The following is a 7,489-nucleotide window of genomic DNA, read 5'->3' as shown; positions in this document are numbered from 1 at the left end:
AGTGGGAGTTATCCTGGGACATCTTCAGAAGGGGGTTAGATAATTATACCAGTGGGAGTTATCCTGGGACATTTTCAGAAGGGGGTTAGATAATTATATTAGTGGGAGTTATCCTGGGACATCTTCAGAAGGGGGTTAGATAATTATACCAGTGGGAGTTATCCTGGGACATCTTCAGAAGGGGGTTAGATAATTATACTAGTGGGAGTTATCCTGGGACATCTTCAGAAGGGGGTTAGATAATTATACTAGTGGGAGTTATCCTGGGACATCTTCAGAAGGGGGTTAGATAATTATACTAGTGGGAGTTATCCTGGGACATCTTCAGAAGGGGGTTAGATAATTATACTAGTGGGAGTTATCCTGGGATATCTTCAGAAGGGGGTTAGATAATTATACTAGTGGGAGTTATCCTGGGACATCTTCAGAAGGGGGTTAGATAATTATACCAGTGGGAGTTATCCTGGGACATCTTCAGAAGGGGGTTAGATAATTATACTAGTGGGAGTTATCCTGGGACATCTTCAGAAGGGGGTTAGATAAATATACTAGTGGGAGTTATCCTGGGACATCTTCAGAAGGGGGTTAAATAATTATACTAGTGGGAGTTATCCTGGGACATCTTCAGAAGGGGGTTAGATAAATATACTAGTGGGAGTTATCCTGGGACATCTTCAGAAGGGGGGTTAGATAATTATACTAGTGGGAGTTATCCTGGGACATCTTCAGAAGGGGGTTAGATAAATATACTAGTGGGAGTTAGAGGGTTTGGGAATAGAAAGGGTTAAATGGAAGATGGAATGTTTGGGAGGAAATGAGGTAAGGGTGGGGAGGGGCTTAAGGAGTGTAGACAAGTGTAACTTGGTAAGAGATCACATTATGGCATGAACTTGCTAAAGCAAGTATGCCCATGACGACCTGTACGTATTCAGGAAGAAGAGATAGGCCTTGGAGTATTGGGTGGTGACAGGTGGTTTGTATGCATATATGTGTAACATTTATATTATTATAATTTTTTTTTTTGAGAAGTTGGGTAAGGGTAGGGGATGTTGGTACTCGATGTCTGGTTTTCCCTTGCAGGTTGTCCCCCCCTCTGGGCTACATTCTTTCAATGGCCTGGTTTTACGCACTGGCCTCAAGATGTTTACTGTTGCACTCTTCAGGGATGATAGAAGCTTACTCAAAAAAAGAAAATAATAAAAATATTCACTAATGAGGAGCACAGTTACACTGTCCATATTATCGCTGCATGTCTGCAACAACATTGCTTAATTTACCTTTTCCCGGTTCTGGTTCTGAACATGAGGTGGGCAGGTTCCCCAGTTCCCAGTACGCTACATGTCTGTGGTTTGTGGTAGGCTACATGTCGATGGTTGTTAACGTCAGGCTTTGGGTTAGGGCTGCAAAAGACTGTTCTCGGTTATCTCAACTCAGGGAGTTTTTTATTCTCACAGTTAGACTGTTGTTTGCTGTGGTTATTAATGGGTAGAATTGGTCCAGTGCTCTGAATTGTAGGAGTTCATTCATTAAGCTGTTCCATTTATGATTACAGGGATGGTCGGTGGGGTGTGGTAGTTGGAGACAGTGCTAGCTTTTTTTAAGTCTGACTTGGAACTAAGCCAATTTTCAGTGGAAGTCCAAGGAGAAAGGCTCCAGATGCATGTCTTTGTAACGTGGGAGGAAACCGGAGCACCCAGAGGAAACCCACACAAATGCAGGGAGGACATGCAGACTCCACACAGAAGACTACACACACTTTTCCTGGGCTGTGTGAGAAAACCACGAGTAATGTCACTATTAGCGCAGGTGCAGTGGGGGGCCTTCACAGCTATTTGAGTTTCAGCAGATGGGGAAGGGTCCTTGGGTGAGTTGTTGTAATCTTTGTGTGGGTAATGGCATCCCCCCTGCTGTTTTGCTCAGTATGGCAGTCTTGACAGGTATTGAGTTACAAATTAGCATAAACCCAGTAACTCGCTGCATGTAGCTAATGTCCTGGGTAGTCGTGGGCATTTTAAAAGTTGTGCTGCTAAATTCAGAGATTGTATAGATAGTTTTTGCTGTTCTGTTTGCAAGGACTGTTACTTTAAAAGTGACAGAATCTTCCTTCCAATAGTATGACAGTTGGCTACTGCTGTGAGATGCTTTGATTTCACGGCGTTTTACTGGGGGTTGGCTTCATTGGTGGTTCCGGCTTTCACGGGCTTTGTTTGATATTGTTTGCTCTTGATTGAGGGGGAAGGGAATCGACGCATGTGCAATGGTGGCCTGGGCCATTCAGCTCAGGAATATTATGTGAAGTAATCCATTCAATTTATATATTCATTGCCGTGAGTAGATATGGGCAGAGTTGAAAATATGGCTTAGCCATGGACGATCGTAAGAAAGCAGGTCATTCCAGCAGTTTTGCTGAAGTGTGGTGGCAGTAATTAGCCTAATAGGCATATGCATATGTCGGTATGCATAGCCTTCAAGGTGTGCAAATGTATTTCATTATCGCTGGCAGACTGGGCTTCTCTCTTTTACATGTAAGATGTGTGTTTCTGTATATAAGTAGGGTATGTGTTGTGAAAAGTAGGCAACAGGGGTATATGTGTGTGTGTGTGTGTGTGTGTGTGTGTGTGTGTGTGTGTGTGTGTGTGTGTGTGTGTGTGTGTGTGTGTGTGTGTGTAAGCAGAGGGAGTGGGTCAATGTGTGGTTAAATATGTGAGATTTTGCAGTTTTCTGTGTTGAAGTGAAGGTTTGTAAGTGTGAGAGGAGGCTGTGTAAGAGTACATGTGTATATGGGTGTTTGTGTATACGTGAGCAAAGTTATTCTGTTAGTATTAAGTTAGTGGTGCTTGGTGTTCATTTGTCGGGGTTGATGTTTTCTGATTGCTATGTCAGTGTAGGGAAGGGTGCAAGAGATTTTCACAGAATGTCCTGAATTTTATCATGGTTTGGTCCATTTCTCATAAAATTGAGTTTTCTGGCAAGGTATGGATGGTGTTAGGCAGGGGACAGTCATTTCAGTTTCAGACTTCATACCTTTGGGGATTCTGTGCCCACTACTGATGGCTTCATACAGATTGCTTACTTTAGGAGGTAGGGAGGTATGCGGTAGCATTAATATGCTTTATGGAAGGAGTCGATATGAAGGATGTCAGCTTTAAGGGGAACAGAACTCAGTTGTTACGATTATTAATAGGGTTGGGGGATGCATTGCAGTATTGTACAATGATGAATTTTGGAGGGTTATCACTATTAGTCTTGGCTTAAGCAGTACAGTTGACAGCTGGTGGCATGTTACGGCACAGGGACTAGCCTCGAATCCTACCATAAGAATACATTAATTCAGTGGGAACGATTGCTCTTCTGGCATTTTAAATATATACATTGGAATTAATGTGGGAAATACTGTCATTATTATAAAACAAAATGAGCTTGGTAGATTTTGAACTATATCCAGGGTTCTCAGTCCTTTTGGTTCATTTTGATGGTGAGCTTCAGACAAACTATTGGGGGCAAAGTCAGAAACAATAACAGATATCGGAGCTTAAGTAGCATACTTGGGTGAGCCTGTCATTCCACTAACTTGTTAAGTTACTAGGGGCGATGATTCATGGGTTCAAGGTTTAGCATAAGGTTAAAGGGTTTAATTTAATTAACACAAGGTGTGCGGTTTCTTCTCACAATGAAAGTTGGGAGACAGAGAGAATATATATATATCTATCTATATATATATATATATATATATATATATATATACACTGCGGTGGTGGTGCTGCCGCAGCGTTGTCACCTCACAGTAAGACGCTGTCCGGTTCAGTTCTCAGCTAGAGCGTCTTCTGTGTTGAGACATGCGTGAATGGGCATTCCTTCGTTGAAGGTTGTGCATCAGGGCTGGCAACTCGGCACATAAAAATCTACTGCCAATCATTAGCAGACCAGAGTTCCACTGTGTTGACCCCTAACTGGGGTTTCTGAGCATATGGTATTGTCCAGTGTGGTAGGTTTGGTGTTCTCTTTGGCTTTGCTTTTCAGAGTACTGACTCCTGCATTTTACATAACGCTGGGCTAGTTGCAGGTTTTCAATATTTTATTGGTAATTTTTAAGTCTGAACACACGGGTTTGGCCTCTTGAGGTGATTATTTATTTTAGTTGGGTCCCAGGTATTCCCAACATCAGTGCTCTGTGGTAAATGATACATCATGCAGTTTTCCTTCTTCGTAAAGTGTTTTGTCATCGCATTGGGTACAAGCATGGATCTGTTGCCTACTGTGACAGGTCATAGCAGAAGACTTGACTTATGGACTGTTTCCTTGTTCTAGGTTTTAGTTTGGAGGGGAAGGGGAATTCAGCTCAAATGGTGTAGTGGTACATTGCTCTGACTATAGTGTACAGAGTCCTGGGTTGGAGATTTGGCAGAGCTGATTATGTTGATCAGTGAGCCGTGTCAGATCAACGTTGGTGGGTTTTTTATTACAGTCATGGTGATGTTAGTGAGAGGACCATGGTTGACAGGAAGGTGCTTTCTATAACTACTAAATATTTGTAGGGTGATGATACAATCGACAGGTCAGCGGTTAACTCTTTTACTTGTAAAGGGGGATAGGTAAGGTTGCATACAAAACTTATTCTTTGTGTTTGAAAGCTGGGTGAAATTAGAGGGGGTGGTTTGAGTGGGTTTTGGTGGTTATGAGTTTTACTGTCTGGGGGAGTTCAGTGGGGTGAGATGTATAGTGAAGCTGACTGAGATTTGGGGAGGTAGATGAGGGGGCTAGGTTGTGTCAGACTGTTTTGTTAAATATGACTTACATTTCATTTTCTTTACAGATGGTGGTGCCATGAAGGGTCTTTCAACAGTTGGATGGTTATGCAATGCGGTCACAAATGGTTCGGCGCAGAGGTCATATCAGCTGATAGTGTGAAGGATGTGGTTTTACCAGGTGATGGATGCTGCTATAATGGAGGTACACATTTTTGGTTAGATGGTAAGGAATTAGTTTGTTTCAGCTGGTGGGCCTGAGGGAAGGGGATTGGACAGCTGATTTTGCTGTCGGAGATTTTGGATAGTTGGAGTGGAAGATTGAGAGGTTGCAGGTAATGACATGATCCCAGGTGCTCATTTAGACAAAGTAAGGGTTACTATGGTCGAGATTACTGTAGCAACAGGTATGCTTGAGGTAAATTAGGGGCCTGGTGTAGCAGTTGTTTAGTTAGCATTAATGGGATCTTGAGGTTGAACCTAGGTGGGGTGGAATTAACAACAGCTGAGGTTGGGTTGGTTCTGGAATCGGCTGGCAACGGGGTTTTCGGTAATTTTAATGGTAAGTATGCAGTTAAGTGGCTTAGATTTGGGTGGAGGTTTTGGATGCATGTACAGTTATCTATTCAGGTTACTGTGGGGTAGAGGGAGTACGATTTGCTCTGATGCTAGGGTGCCAATATGGTTCATAGGGCATGGTAGGTATTGGTAAAGGCTCCTACTCGGTTAAGGTTTAGATGGAGTACCACTACAACTATTTCATTTATGCTTGAGGGAATTTGTAGGTAGGGTTTTGGAAGCATTGTGGACATGAGGGTGTTTTGGTATATTTTGGGAGCAGGGTGCTTTGTTATGTGGGTTAGAGGGTTTATGCATAGCATGCTTTGGAGTTTTACAGAAGTTGGCTTGTTCTGCTTCCTTGTATCATGGCTAAGGTTTTAGCCGGGGGGGGGGGCTTTAGCAGTTTCTGACTTGGGGAGATGTTTAAGGTTATGCAGGTCTTAGATGTTTCTAGCAGTTGGCTCCTTAATCAAGAGCATAGTACTGTGCTACTGTGAGTTTGGTTGGGTTTTCAGTGGTATGATGGGTCAGCTTGGATTGAGTGGGTAGAGGGTCAGGCATTCATTACTGTAAGATGGGTATTGTGTGATGATTGGCCTTCACATTTGAGTTCAAGGGGTATAGTTTCTGTGCACTTGTTATGGCTTTAGGTAGTCATGCTGGAGATGTTTTGCGGATCAGCAAAGGTGAGGATGACTTCATGTGTTGCATTTGTATCAGATAGTTGGAGGGATGGTTAGCTGGTTCTTGGGCGATTAGTATAGAAGATTGCCATTAAGGGTTACTGGCTTAAATGTCAGGATGGCCACTTAAAACATTTTGTTTAATGCATAGTTGGTGTGATGTAGTTTATTGGTTTCAAGGTTTGGGGTAGGTTGATGGCTGTGAAGTTGGACTGGCTTTGGTTACTAAGATAGGTTTTTGTTGCATGGGGTTGGCCTTGGGATATAGAGGTTCATGGGTTTATAGCTCATGTGGCATTTTATATGATGGATGTATTTTAGTCATTCAGAGGATGGTTTGTTGAGCAGCAAATGCTAGGTTGGCTATGTTTTCTGTTGATATTGCATAGTTGTATTTTGAAAGGAAATTTCAACTTTGTATTACATACACTGGGTGGGAAATAGGGTCACAGCTGAGCATGTTGGTGACAATTGCCCTTTTATGGTTTCACAGGGTGTTGGGGTAAATGTTTTGGTGTTGACTTTGGCTCATAAGGTTATGGGGTGCTGGATGATATTACTGGTTCAGTGGATGTGATTTACTTAAGGTACAGAAGTTTACAAATTATGGTTATTTAGTATTGGAGAAGGTTCATTGGATTATTTTAACCAGTTACTCACCATTTAGTGTTTTTGGGTGGTTATATGATGGGATGGTGGGGTTGATGATGGGGATCCAGGTTGATGTAGGGGGTTGTTGTACACCGAATTATGTTTGGCTTAGCCCTCCTTTTATCGGTGGCTAGGTCTGAAAATTTCAGTAACAGGGAGGGGGAACAGCCTGGTCAGGCTGGTTAGTGGAGAAGTGGGGCAGGCTTGCCCTCTTCTATTCACCCACTGGTGTTTGGATGTTCATTTCAAGGGTTTGGGAAAGGAAAGTAAACAATTGGATGCTGCGTGTTAAATAAGCGCAGGTAAGGATGCTGCTTATTTGGTGGAAGGTAATTCAATAAATGGTGTATGAAGTGAGTCTTGGATGCTGCTTCATAAGTAAAGGCTGGATGGGTAATTCAATAAATGGGATATGAAGCGAGTCTTGGACGCTGCTTCAGAAGTAAAGTAAGCATGTAGAGGCATGGACGCTGCTTACGGGGCAGGATTAGTAGGTCTTGCTGTCCTGAGTAACATTACATGGATGTTTATGCTGTGATTAAAGCAAATATACTGTGTTCAGTTGTGGTTAATAAATGTTGGTTATCAGAACTATGTTATGGAAGTTTAATAAAGGTCGTCAAATGTCATTTGCTGTGATGTGTTTATTGAAGGGGACCGGGACAAATGAGGTTTGGCAACAAACCAAGTTGTCCCAGGCCATCTTCAGAAGGGGGTTTGATAATTATACCAGTGAGAGTTATCCTGGGACATCTTCAGAAGGGGGTTAGATAATTATACCAGTGGGAGTTATCCTGGGACATCTTCAGAAGGGGGTTAGATAATTATAGTGGAGTTATCCTGGGACAT

General features: G+C 42.6%; 1 long non-coding RNA gene across 1 annotated transcript in view; it reads left to right on the top strand.

Annotated features, from left to right (window-relative positions):
* Nucleotides 1-895: 895 nt before the first annotated feature.
* The window catches only part of LOC122817196, a 15,691-nt gene continuing 9,097 nt past the window's right edge, over nt 896-7,489 (top strand). The window contains exons 1-2 of the long non-coding RNA XR_006367165.1: nt 896-970; nt 4,814-4,950. This is a non-coding gene — a long non-coding RNA (uncharacterized LOC122817196). The remainder of the gene's footprint in view (nt 971-4,813; nt 4,951-7,489) is intronic.

The sequence above is a fragment of the Protopterus annectens genome, chromosome 12.part0, assembly GCF_019279795.1.
Source record: "Protopterus annectens isolate FY-2018-M chromosome 12.part0, PAN1.0, whole genome shotgun sequence".
Classification (NCBI taxonomy): Eukaryota; Metazoa; Chordata; order Ceratodontiformes; family Protopteridae; genus Protopterus; species Protopterus annectens.
The sequence above is the reverse complement of the archived record's forward strand: the minus strand, read 5'-3'. Positions and strand labels throughout refer to the sequence as shown.